Raw genomic sequence first — 12684 nt, forward strand, 5'->3', positions numbered from 1 at the left:
GAAGGTTCAAAAGATATAGCCATTCGTTCAAAAAGTTCTTATCTTATCGAGTTGAAGCATTTTTGGTTAGGAGAGGAAATAACTATTGAATTTCACCAAGCCTTTTTCTGCTGTTGATAGATGTTGTATAGGACATGATTCTGTACAATATATGTCAAATTCAGTGTAATCCAGCGACAAGATCAAAAGATATAGCCATTCGTTCGAAAACTGCTCATCTCACCGAGTTGAAGCGTTTTTGAGTTGGAGTTGAAATAACTAATGAATTTCAATATGCTGGTTTTTGCTGTTGATATATGTTGTTTAGGACATGATTCTGCACAATATATCAAATTCAGTGTAATCCAGCTATAAGTTCAAAAGATATAGCCATAAGGTCAAAAAGTGCTTATCTCGCTGAGTTGAAGCTTTTTTTGTTTTGAGTGGAAATAACTAATGAATTTCATCAAGCTGGTTTCTGCTGGTGAGATATGTTGTTTCGGACATGATTAAGCACAATATATGTCAAATTTAGTGTAATCATATCACGGGTTCAAAAGATATAGCCATTCATTCAAAAAGTGCTTATCTTATCGGGTTGAAGCGTTTTTGATTAAGACTGGAAATAACTAATGAATTTCACCAAGTTGGTTTTTGCTGTTGATATATGTTGTTTAGAACATGATTCTGCACAATACATGTCAAATTCTGTGTAATCCAGCTACAAGTTCAAAAGATATAGCCATAAGTTCAAAAAGTGCTTATCTTACAGAGATTAAATCTTTTTTGAGTTGGAGTGGAAATAACTAATGAATTTCATCATGCTGGTTTCTGCTGTTGATATATGTTGTTTAGGACAAGATTCTGCACAATTTATGTCAAATTCAGTGTGATCCCATCACAGGTTCAAAAGATATATCCATTCGTTCAAAAAGTCTTCATCTCACTGAGTTGAAGCGTTTTTGATTAGGAGTGGAAAAAAAAAAAGAATTTCATTAAGCTGGTTTCTGCTGTGGAAATATGTTGTTTCGGACATGATTCTGCACAAAATATGTCAAATTCAGTGTAATCCAGGTACAAATTCAAAAGATATAGCCATTCGTTCAAAAAGTTCTTATATCACTGACTTGAAGCGTTTTTGACTAGTAGTGGAAATAACTAATGAATTTCATCAAGCCGGTTTCTGCTGTTGAAATATCTTGTTTAGAACATGATTCTGCACAATATATGTCAAATTCAGTGTAACCCAGCTTCAAGATCAAAATATATAGCCATTCGTTAAAAAAGTGCTTTTCTCACCGAGTTGAAGCGTTATTGATTAGGAGTGGAAATAACTAATGAATTTCATTAATCTGGTTTCTGCTGTTGAAATATGTTGTTTAGGACAATATTCTGCACAAAATATGTCAAATTCAGTGTAATTCAGCGACAAAATCAAAAGATATAGCCATTCGTTCAAAAAGTGTTTATCTTATCGGGTTGAAATATGTGTTTTAGGACAAGATTTTGTACAATTTATGTCAAATTCAGTGTAATCCAGGTACATTTTCAAAAGATATAGCCATTCATTCAAAAACTGCTTTTCTCACCGAGTTGAAGCGTTATTGATTAGGAGTGGAAATAACTAATGAATTTAATTAATCTGGTTTCTGCTGTTGAAATATGTTTTTTAGGACATGATTTTGCAAAAAATATGTCAAATTCAGCTTAAACCCATCACATGTTCAAAAGATATAGCCATTCGTTCAAAAACGTCTTATCTAACCGAGTTGAAGCGTTTTTGATTAGGAGTGGAAAAAACTAATGGATTTCATCAAGCTGGTTTCTGCTGTTGAAATATGTTGTTTAGGACATGATTCTGCACAATATATGTCAAATTCAGTGTAATCCAGCGAAAAGATCAAAAGATATAGCCATTCGTTCAAAAACTGCTTATCTCACCGAGTTGAAGCGTTTTTTAGTTGGAGTGGAAATAACTAATGAATTTCAATATGCTGGTTTTTGCTGTTGATATATGTTGTTTAGGACATGATTTTACACAATATATGTCAAATTTAGTGTAATCACATCACAGGTTCAAAAGATATAGCCATTCGTTCAAAAAGTGCGTATCTTATCGGGTTGAAGCGTTTTTGATTAAGAGTGAAATTAACTAATGAATTTCATCAAGCTGGTTTCTGCTTTTGAAATATGTTGTTTAGGACATGATTCTGCAATATATATATCAAATTCAGTGAAACCCAGCTACAGGATCAAAATATATAGCCATTCGTTCAGAAAGTGCTTCTCTCACCGAGTTGAAGCGTTTTTTATTAGGGATGGAAATAACTAATGAATTTCATCAAGCTGGTTTCTCCTGTTGAAATATGTTGTTTTGAAAATGATTCTGCACAATTAATGTCAAATTCAGTGTAATCCAGCTACAAGTTCAAAAGATATCGCCATTCGTTAAAAAAGTGCTTATCTCACCGAGTTGAAGCGTTTTTTATTAGGGATGGAAATAACTAATGAATTTCATCGAGCTGGTTTCTATTGTTGAAATATGTTGTTTAGGACATGATTCTGCAATATATATGTCAAATTCAGTGTAACCCAGCTACAGGATCAAAATTTATAGCCATTCGTTCAAAAAGTGCTTTTCTCACCGAGTTGAAGCGTTTTTGATTAGGAGTGGAAATAACTAATGAATTTCATCAAGCTTGTTTCTGCCGTTGAAATATCTTGTTTAGGACATGATTCTGCACAGTATATGTCAAATTCAGTGGGATCCCATGACAGGTTAAAAAGATATAGCCCTTGGTTCAAAAAGGACTTATCTCACCGAGTTGAAGCGTTTTTGATTAGGATTGGAAACAACTAATGGATTTCAACAAACTGGTTTCTGCTGTTGAAATATGTTGTATAGGACATGATTTTGCACTAAATATTTCAAATTCAGTGTAATCCAGCGACAAGATCAAAAGATATAGCCATTCGTGCAAAAAGCGCTTATCTCACTGAGTTGAAGCGTTTTTGATTTGGAGTGGAAATAACTAATGAATTCCATCAAGCTGGTTTCTGCTGTTGATATATGTTGTTTAGGACATGATTCTGAACAATATATATGTCAAATTCAGTGTAACCCAGCTACAGGATCAAAATATATAGCCATTCGTTCATGAAGTGCTTTTCTCACCGAGTTGAACTATTTTTGATTAGGAGTGGAAATAACTAATGGATTTCATCAAGCTGGTTTTTGCTGTTGACATATGTTGTTTGGAACATGATTTTGCACAATATATGTCAAATTCAGTGTGATCCCATCACAGGTTCAAAAGATATATCCATTCGTTCAAAAAGTCTTCATCTCACTGAGTTGAAGCGTTTTTGATTAGGAGTGGAAATAACTAATGAATTTCAATATGCTGGTTTTTGCTGTTGATATATGTTGTTTAGGACATGATTGTGCACAATATATGTCAATATCAGTATAATCCAGCAACAAGATCAAAAGATATAGCCATTCGTTCAAAAACTGCTTATCTCACCGAGTTGAAGCGTTTTTGAGTTGGAGTGGAAATAACTAATGAATTTCAATATGCTGGTTTTGTGCTGTTGATATATGTTGTTTAGGACATGATTCTACACAATATATGTCAAATTCAGTGCAATCCCATTACAGGTTAAAAACATATCGCCATTCGTTAAAAAAGTCTTCATCTCACCCAGTTGAAGCGTTTTTGATTAGGAGTGAAAATAACTAATGAATTTCATCAAGCTGTTTTCTACTGTTGAAATATGTTGTTTAGGACATGATTCTGCAATATATATTTCAAATTCAGTGTAACCCAGCCACAGGATCAAAATATATAGCCATTCGTTCATAAAGTGCTTTTCTCACCGAGTTGAACTATTTTTGATTAGGAGTGGAAATAACTAATGGATTTCATCAAGCTGGTTTTTGCTGTTGACATATGTTGTTTGGAACATGATTTTGCACAATATATGTCAAATTCAGTGTAATCGAGCTCCAAGTTCAAAAGATATAGCCATTCGTTCAAAAAGTGCTTATCTCACCGAGTTGAAGCGTTTTTTATTAGGAGTGGACATAACTAATGAATTTCATCAAGCTGGTTTCTGCTGGTGATATATGTTGTTTAGAACATGATTCTGCACAATATATGTCAAATTCAGTGTAATCCCATCACATGTTCAAAAGATATAGCCATTCGTTCAAAAAGTGTTTATCTTATCGGGTTGAAGCGTTTTTGATCAAGAGTGGAAATAACTAATGAATTTCACCAAGCTGGTTTCTGGTGTTCAAATATGTTGTTCAGTACATGATTCTGCACAATATATGTCAAATTCAGTGTAATCCAGCCACAAGTTCAAAAAATATAGCCATTCGTTCAGAAAGTCCTTCTCTCACCGAGTTGAAGCGTTTTTGATTAGGAGTGGAAATAACTAATGGATTTCATCAAGCTGGTTTTTGACGTTGAAATATGTTGTTTAGAAAATGATTCTGCACAATTAATGTCAAATTCAGTGTAATCCAGCTACAACTTCAAAAGATATAGCCATTCGTTCAAAAAGTGCTTATCTCACCGAGTTGAAGCGTTTTTGATTAGGAGTGGAAATAACTAATGAATTTCATCAAGCCGCTTTCTGCTGTTGAAATGTGTTGTTTAGGGCATAATTCTGCAAATATATTTCAAATTCAGTGTAATCCAGCTACAAGATCAAAAGATATAGCCATTCGTTCAAAAAGTGCTTATCTCACCGAGTTGAAGCTTTTTTGATTTGGAGTGGAAATAACTAATGAATTCCATCAAGCTGGTTTCTGCTGTTGATATATGTTGTTTAGGACATGATTCTGAACAATATATGTCAAATTCAGTGTGATCCTATCACTGGTTCAAAAGATATAGCCATTCGTTCAAAAACTGCTTATCTCACCGAATTGAAGCGTTTTTGAGTTGGAGTGGAAATAACTAATGAATTTCAATATGCTGGTTTTTCCTGTTGATATATGTTGTTTAGGACATGATTCTGCACAATATATGTCAAATTCAGTGTAATCCAGCGACAAGATCAAAAGATATAGCCATTCGTTCAAAAACTGCTTATTTCAACGAGTTGAAGCGTTTTGAGTTGGAGTGGAATTAAATGATGAATTTCATCAAGCTGGTTTCTGCTGGATATATGTTGTTTAGAACATGATTCTGTACAATATATGTCCAATTCAGTGTAATCCCATCACAGGTTCAAAAGATAAAGCCATATAGTTCAAAAAGTGTTTATCTTATCGGGTTGAAGCGTTTTTGATTAGGAGTGGAAATAACTAATGGATTTCATCAAGCTGGTTTTTGACGTTGAAATATGTTGTTTAGAACATGATTCTGCACAATTAATGTCAAATTCAGTGTAATCCAGCTACAACTTCAAAAGATATAGCCATTCGTTCAAAAAGTTCTTATCTCATCGAGTTGAAGCGTTTTTGATTAAGAGAGGAAATAACTATTGAATATCACCAAGCCTTTTTCTGCTGTTGATAGATGTTGTATAGGACATGATTCTGTACAATATATGTCAAATTCAGTGTAATCCAGCGACATGATCAAAAGATATAGCCATTCGTTCGAAAACTGCTCATCTCACCGAGTTGAAGCGTTTTTGAGTTGGAGTTGAAATAACTAATGAGTTATCATGTGTAATCATGTCCTAAACAACATATTTCAACAGCAGAAACCAGATTAATGAAATTCATTAGTTATTTCCACGCCTAATCAATAACGCTTCAGTGAAACCCAGCTACAGGATCAAAATATATAGCCATCCGTTCAGAAAGTGCTTCTCTCACCGAGTTGAAGCTTTTTTTATTAGGGATGGAAATAACTAATGAATTTCATCAAGCTGGTTTCTCCTGTTGAAATATGTTGTTTAGAAAATGATTCTGCACAATTAATGTCAAATTCAGTGTAATCCAGCTACAAGTTCAAAAGATATCGCCATTCATTAAAAAAGTGCTTATCTCACCGAGTTGAAGCGTTTTTTATTAGGGATGGAAATAACTAATGAATTTCATCAAGCTGGTTTCTCCTGTTGAAATATGTTGTTTAGAAAATGATTCTGCACAATATATGTCAACTTCAGTGTTATCCAGCTACAAGTTAAAAAGATATATCTATAAGGTCAAAAACTGCTTATCTTATCGAGTTAAATTGTTTTTGAGTTGGAGTGGAAATAACTAATGAATTTCATCAAGCTGGTTTCTGCTGTTGATATATGTTGTCTAGGACATGATTCTGCAGGATATATGTCAATTTCAGTGTGATCCCATCACATGTTAAAAACATATAGCCATTCAATCAAAAAGTCTTCATCTCACCGAGTTGAAGCGTTTTTAATTAGGAGTGAAAATAACTAATGAATTTCATCGAGCTGGTTTCTACTGTTGAAATATGTTGTTTAGGACATGATTCTGCAATATATATGTCAAATTCAGTGTAACCCAGCTACAGGATCAAAATTTATAGCCCTTGGTTCAAAAAGTGCTTTTCTCACCGAGTTGAAGCGTTTTTGATTAGGAGTGGAAATAACTATTGAATTTCATCAAGCTGGTTTCTGCTGTTGAAATATGTTTTTTAGGACATGATTCTGCACAAAATATGTCAAATTCAGTGTAATCCCATCACAGGTTCAAAAGATATATCCATTCGTTCAAAAAGTCTTCATCTCACTGAGTTGAAGCGTTTTTGATTAGGAGTGGAAAAAAAAAAAAGGATTTGATTAAGCTGGTTTCTGCTGTGGAAATATGTTGTTTCGGACATGATTCTGCACAAAATATGTCAAATTAAGTGTAATCCAGGTACAAATTCAAAAGATATAGCCATTCGTTCAAAAAGTTCTTATATCACTGACTTGAAGCGTTTTTGACTAGTAGTGGAAATAACTAATGAATTTCATTAATCTGGTTTCTGCTGTTGAAATATCTTGTTTAGTACAATATTCTGCACAAAATATGTCAAATTCAGTGTAATTCAGCGACAAAATCAAAAGATATAGCCATTCGTTCAAAAAGTGTTCATCATTGGGTTGAAATATGTTGTTTAGGACAAGATTTTGTACAATTTATGTAAAATTCATCGCAATCCAGGTAAATTTTCAAAAGATATAGCCATTCGTTCAAAAAGTGCTTATCTCACCGAGTTGAAGCGTTTTTGATTAGGAGTGGATATAACTAATGAATTTCATTAATCTGGTTTCTGTTGTTGAAATATGTTGTTTAGGACATGATTCTGCATAAAATATGTCAAATTCAGTGTAATTCAGCGACAAAATCAAAAGATAAAGCCATTCGTTCAAAAAGTGTTTATCTTATCGGGTTGAAATATGTTGTCTAGGACATGATTCTGCAGGATATATGTCAATTTCAGTGTAATCCCATCACATGTTAAAAACATATAGCCATTCAATCAAAAAGTCTTCATCTCACCGAGTTGAAGCGTTTTTAATTAGGAGTGAAAATAACTAATGAATTTCATCGAGCTGGTTTCTACTGTTGAAATATGTTGTTTAGGACATGATTCTGCAATATATATGTCAAATTCAGTGTAACCCAGCTAAGGGATCAAAATTTATAGCCATTCGTTCAAAAAGTGCTTTTCTCACCGAGTTGAAGCGTTTTTGATTAGGAGTGGAAATAACTAATGAATTTCATCAAGCTGGTTTCTGCTGTTGAAATATGTTTTTTAGGACATGATTCTGCACAAACTATGTCAAATTCAGTGTAATCCCATCACAGGTTCAAAAGATATAGCCATTCGTTCAAAAAGTGTTTATCTTATCGGGTTGAAGCGTTTTTGATTAGGAGAGGAAATAACTAATAAATTTCATCAAGCTGGTTTCTGCTGTTGAAATATGTTGTATAGGACATGATTCTATAAAAAATATGTCAAATTCAGTGTAATCCAGCGTCAAGATCAAAAGATAAAGCCTTTCGTTCAAAAAGTGCTTATCTCACCGAGTTGAAGCGTTTTTGATTAGGAGTGGAAATAACTAATGAATTTCATCAAGCTTGTTTCTGCCGTTGAAATATCTTGTTTAGGACATGATTCTGCACAATATATGTCAAATTCAGTGGGATCCCATGACAGGTTAAAAAGATATAGCCCTTGGTTCAAAAAGGACTTATCTCACCGAGTTGAAGCGTTTTTGATTAGGATTGGAAACAACTAATGGATTTCATCAAACAGGTTTCTGCTGTTGAAATATGTTGTTTAGGACATGATTTTGCACTAAATATTTCAAATTCAGTGTAATCCAGCGACAAGATCAAAAGATATAGCCATTCGTTCAAAAACTGCTTATCTCACCGAGTTGAAGCGTTTTTTAGTTGGAGTGGAAATAACTAATGAATTTCAATATGCTGGTTTTTGCTGTTGATATATGTTGTTTAGGACACAATTTTGCACAATATATGTCAAATTTAGTGTAATCACATCACAGGTTCAAAAGATACAGCCATTCGTTCAAAAAGTGCGTATCTTATCGTGTTGAAGCGTTTTTGATGAAGAGTGAAAATAACTCATGAATTTCATCAAGCTGGTTTCTGCTTTTGAAATATGTTGTTTAGGACATGATTCTGCAATATATATGTCAAATTCAGTGAAACCCAGCTACAGGATCAAAATATATAGCCATCCGTTCAGAAAGTGCTTCTCTCACCGAGTTGAAGCTTTTTTTATTAGGGATGGAAATAACTAATGAATTTCATCAAGCTGGTTTCTCCTGTTGAAATATGTTGTTTAGAAAATGATTCTGCACAATTAATGTCAAATTCAGTGTAATCCAGCTACAAGTTCAAAAGATATCGCCATTCATTAAAAAAGTGCTTATCTCACCGAGTTGAAGCGTTTTTTATTAGGGATGGAAATAACTAATGAATTTCATCAAGCTGGTTTCTCCTGTTGAAATATGTTGTTTAGAAAATGATTCTGCACAATATATGTCAACTTCAGTGTTATCCAGCTACAAGTTAAAAAGATATATCTATAAGGTCAAAAACTGCTTATCTTATCGAGTTAAATTGTTTTTGAGTTGGAGTGGAAATAACTAATGAATTTCATCAAGCTGGTTTCTGCTGTTGATATATGTTGTCTAGGACATGGTTCTGCAGGATATATGTCAATTTCAGTGTGATCCCATCACATGTTAAAAACATATAGCCATTCAATCAAAAAGTCTTCATCTCACCGAGTTGAAGCGTTTTTAATTAGGAGTGAAAATAACTAATGAATTTCATCGAGCTGGTTTCTACTGTTGAAATATGTTGTTTAGGACATGATTCTGCAATATATATGTCAAATTCAGTGTAACCCAGCTACAAGATCAAAATTTATAGCCATTCGTTCAAAAAGTGCTTTTCTCACCGAGTTGAAGCGTTTTTGATTAGGAGTGGAAATAACTATTGAATTTCATCAAGCTGGTTTCTGCTGTTGAAATATGTTTTTTAGGACATGATTCTGCACAAAATATGTCAAATTCAGTGTAATCCCATCACAGGTTCAAAAGATATATCCATTCGTTCAAAAAGTCTTCATCTCACTGAGTTGAAGCGTTTTTGATTATGAGTGGAAAAAAAAAAAAGGATTTCATTAAGCTGGTTTCTGCTGTGGAAATATGTTGTTTCGGACATGATTCTGCACAAAATATGTCAAATTAAGTGTAATCCAGGTACAAATTCAAAAGATATAGCCATTCGTTCAAAAAGTTCTTATATCACTGACTTGAAGCGTTTTTGACTAGTAGTGGAAATAACTATTGAATTTCATTAATCTGGTTTCTGCTGTTGAAATATCTTGTTTAGTACAATATTCTGCACAAAATATGTCAAATTCAGTGTAATTCAGCGACAAAATCAAAAGATATAGCCATTCGTTCAAAAAGTGTTCATCATTGGGTTGAAATATGTTGTTTAGGACAAGATTTTGTACAATTTATGTAAAATTCATCGCAATCCAGGTAAATTTTCAAAAGATATAGCCATTCGTTCAAAAAGTGCTTATCTCACCGAGTTGAAGCGTTTTTGATTAGGAGTGGATATAACTAATGAATTTCATTAATCTGGTTTCTGTTGTTGAAATATGTTGTTTAGGACATGATTCTGCATAAAATATGTCAAATTCAGTGTAATTCAGCGACAAAATCAAAAGATAAAGCCATTCGTTCAAAAAGTGTTTATCTTATCGGGTTGAAATATGTTGTCTAGGACATGATTCTGCAGGATATATGTCAATTTCAGTGTAATCCCATCACATGTTAAAAACATATAGCCATTCAATCAAAAAGTCTTCATCTCACCGAGTTGAAGCGTTTTTAATTAGGAGTGAAAATAACTAATGAATTTCATCGAGCTGGTTTCTACTGTTGAAATATGTTGTTTAGGACATGATTCTGCAATATATATGTCAAATTCAGTGTAACCCAGCTAAGGGATCAAAATTTATAGCCATTCGTTCAAAAAGTGCTTTTCTCACCGAGTTGAAGCGTTTTTGATTAGGAGTGGAAATAACTAATGAATTTCATCAAGCTGGTTTCTGCTGTTGAAATATGTTTTTTAGGACATGATTCTGCACAAACTATGTCAAATTCAGTGTAATCCCATCACAGGTTCAAAAGATATAGCCATTCGTTCAAAAAGTGTTTATCTTATCGGGTTGAAGCGTTTTTGATTAGGAGAGGAAATAACTAATAAATTTCATCAAGCTGGTTTCTGCTGTTGAAATATGTTGTTTAGGACATGATTCTATAAAAAATATGTCAAATTCAGTGTAATCCAGCGTCAAGATCAAAAGATAAAGCCTTTCGTTCAAAAAGTGCTTATCTCACCGAGTTGAAGCGTTTTTGATTAGGAGTGGAAATAACTAATGAATTTCATCAAGCTTGTTTCTGCCGTTGAAATATCTTGTTTAGGACATGATTCTGCACAATATATGTCAAATTCAGTGGGATCCCATGACAGGTTAAAAAGATATAGCCCTTGGTTCAAAAAGGACTTATCTCACCGAGTTGAAGCGTTTTTGATTAGGATTGGAAACAACTAATGGATTTCATCAAACAGGTTTCTGCTGTTGAAATATGTTGTTTAGGACATGATTTTGCACTAAATATTTCAAATTCAGTGTAATCCAGCGACAAGATCAAAAGATATAGCCATTCGTGCAAAAAGTGCTTATCTCACGGAGTTGAAGCGTTTTTGATTTGGAGTGGAAATAACTAATGAATTCCGTCAAGCTGGTTTCTGCTGTTGATATATGTTGTTTAGGACATGATTCTGAACAATATATGTCAAATTCAGTGTGATCCCATCACATGTTCAAAGATATAGCCATTCGTTCAAAAACTGCTTATGTCACCGAGTTGAAGCGTTTTTGAGTTGGAGTGGAAATAACTAATGAATTTCAATATGCTGGTTTTTGCTGTTGATATATGTTGTTTAGGACAAGATTCTGCACAATATATGTCAATATCTGTATAATCCAGCGACAAGATCAAAAGATATAGCCATTCGTTCAAAAACTGCTGATCCCACCGAGTTGAAGCGTTTTTGAGTTGGAGTGGAAATAACTAATGAATTTCAATATGCTGTTTTTTGCTGTTGATATATGTGGTTTAGGACATGATTCTACACAATATATGTCAAATTCAGTGTAATCCAGCAACAAGTTCAAAAGATATAGCCATAAGGTCAAAAAGTAATTATCTTACCGAGTTAAATCGCTTTTGATTAGGAGTGGAAATAACTCATGAATTTCATCAAGCTGGTGTCTGCTGGTGATTTTTGTTTTTTAGAACATGATTCTGCAAAATACATGTCAAATTCAGTGTAATCCCATCACATGTTCAAAAGATATAGCCATTCGTTCAAAAAGTGTTTATCTTATCGGGTTGAAGCGTTTTTGATTAAGAGTGGAAATAACTAATGAATTTCACCAAGCTGGTTTCTGCTGTTCAAATATGTTGTTCAGTACATGATTCTGCACAATATATGTCAAATTCAGTGTAATCCAGCCACAAGTTCAAAAAATATAGCCATTCGTTCAGAAAGTCCTTCTCTCACCGATTTGAAGCGTTTTTGATTAGGAGTGGAAATAAATAATGGATTTCATCAAGCTGGTTTTTGACGTTGAAATATGTTGTTTAGAACATGATTCTGCACAATTAATTTCAAATTCAGTGTAACCCATCTTCAGCTTCAAAAGGTATAGCCATTCGTTCAAAAAGTGCTTATCTCACCGAGTTGAAGCGTTTTTGATTAGGAGTGGAAATAACTACTGAATTTTCATCAGGTTGGTTTCTACTGTTGAAATATGTTGATTAGCACATTATTCTGCACAATATATGTCAACTTCAGTGTAATCCCATCACAGGTTCAAAAGATATAGCCATTCGATCAAAAAGTGTATATCTTATCGGGTTCAAGCATTTTTGAATAGGAATGGAAATAACTAATGAATTTCATCAAGCCGCTTTCTGCTGTTGAAATGTGTTGTTTAGGGCATAATTCTGCAAATATATTTCAAATTCAGTGTAATCCAGCTACAAGATCAAAAGATATAGCCATTCGTTCAAAAACTGCTTATCTCACCGAATTGAAGCGTTTTCGAGTTGGAGTGGAAATAACTAATGAATTTCAATATGCTGGTTTTTGCTGTTGATATATGT

The sequence above is a fragment of the Fistularia commersonii genome, unplaced genomic scaffold, assembly GCF_037954325.1.
Source record: "Fistularia commersonii isolate RoL2024-O1a breed Wild unplaced genomic scaffold, RoL_Fcom_v1.0 HiC_scaffold_50, whole genome shotgun sequence".
Taxonomy (NCBI): Eukaryota; Metazoa; Chordata; class Actinopteri; order Syngnathiformes; family Fistulariidae; genus Fistularia; species Fistularia commersonii.